Below are 1,985 nucleotides of genomic sequence, written 5' to 3' on the forward strand. Positions count from 1 at the left end.
TGCAGCCATAACTAAGAAAGCAGGCATTTCCCAAAAGGAATTTTGGGTATAACTATTAATAAATATTGATTTTATCATTGAAATTGACAAAAAGCTGACTCAGGTCTTGAGAGAGTTATAATATCAAAAGAACCATGAATCGAGACTGAGACTGTGACTATTTGAAGATTGAAATGCCCTTTTAATTTCAATAAGCAGGAAACAGATTGAGAAGCTGCTCAGGTCAGCAAGGTGGTGGAGTAGGAAGTCTCAGGCTCTATTTCCCACCACAGAAAAGTTCAACTAGCAATTATGCACAGTCCAGAGATCTTTTTGAAAATCTCAATACTTGCAAACAAGCCTGGGACACTATGTGATTTACAGAACTGAATGAAAACTGAATTAGAAGGTTAAGAAGAACAACTTTACTTTGAATTGTACCCCCATCTCCAACAAGTTGGCACAATGCCAGATGGAATGGATTTCTCTGTGAGTCCACAGTTTCTACAGGGAGAAAAGAGAACTGGAGGCAGTTATCCAGCTTCCCTAGCATTCCAAGTTGCTTACCTGGAAGCCCATTCTGGCCTCATCTCACCTCAAAGGGAACACTAGAGATAATGGCATAGCTAGACCACCTAGGGTCACATAGAAACAAAGAAAGGAAGCTGCAGTTTTTTGGGGGGGGTTTTTTTTTTTTGTTTTTTTTTGGAGATAGAGTCTCACTCTGTCACACAAGGTAGAGTGCAGTGGCATCATCGTAGTTCACTGCAACCTCGAATTCCAGTATTCAAGTGATCCTCTTGCCTCGGCCTCCCTAGAAGCTGGGACTATAGGCATGTGCAACACCCAGCTAATTTTTCTATTTTTAGTAGAGACAGAGTCTCACTCTTACTCAGGCTGATCTCAAACTCCTGACCTCAAGCAATCCTCCCACCTTGACCTCCCAAAGTGCTAGGATTATAGGTGTGAGCATGGCACCTGGCCAAGAAGCAGCAGTTATAGTGACCAGAATACAGATCTTGCTGGTACCTCTGTGCTCCTGCTGGGTTTGGTGCCAGATCAAAGATACCAATCAACTTCACAGCCAACTTGCAAAACTGAGCTTATCACCTTAAGAATGAATCATGGTGAGAAGTTGAACCTAACTTGAGTCCCTAGATAGCTAGTCTCCATGCACAGCTACAGAGCCCATCCCATTGAGCTGTCCCAGGCAGTAAAACTTCCACAAATTTAGGAAGAGTGTAGAAGTTCTACCTGCTTTATCTGGGAATTAAAATAGAGGCTTTACTCAGCCGTAAATCCTGTCCAATGACCCCACCCAAGCATGGAGACTCCCACCTCCATGCATTTCAGATAAGGGTAGGGACTACAGGCGCTTGACCCAGGAGACCAAACAGCTGCTCAGCTCAGCCAAAAGCCTACCACACAGCTTCACCTTGACAGGGAGTAAATCCTCAATTGTTCATTTCTAAGGAGCATAGCCTCTGGTCCTACCTGTCCTGAGCAGTGACTCTACCTTACCTCAGAACCCAACCTACGGCCCTGCCAAACTGCAGATTTCAAATAGCAGAATTGCCTGGCCAGGGCTTATATCCTGTGACTGTTTGGACCAGACTGCATCACAGTACCTAGCCAGCAACTTTGGCTTAATAGCAGAGCTCAGGCAGTGGTTTCACCAGATATCAGAACCCAGCCAGTAGCCCCATCCAACATTAGAGCAAAGGTAGCAGTTCAGCCAATTAAAGAACTCACAACAAGCTTGGCATGCATGGAGTCATACCAGCTGGGCTTTCCAGAATCACAAGATAAAAATAAACTAATACTAAAGGTCAATCCCTGCCAAAGAACACATGTAAAGGCCAGAAGAGGGGGCTGTCTCCTCAAATGCACAAATGACAATGCAAGACAGAGAATTAAGAAGAATCAGGGAATCAGGAAACCTCCAAAAGAAATTAATAAATTTCCAAGAATGGGCCCTAAAAATGGAAAGCTATGAAATGATTGAC

Source organism: Propithecus coquereli, unplaced genomic scaffold (assembly GCF_000956105.1).
Source record: "Propithecus coquereli isolate 6110/MARCELLA unplaced genomic scaffold, Pcoq_1.0 Scaffold333, whole genome shotgun sequence".
NCBI lineage: Eukaryota > Metazoa > Chordata > Mammalia > Primates > Indriidae > Propithecus > Propithecus coquereli.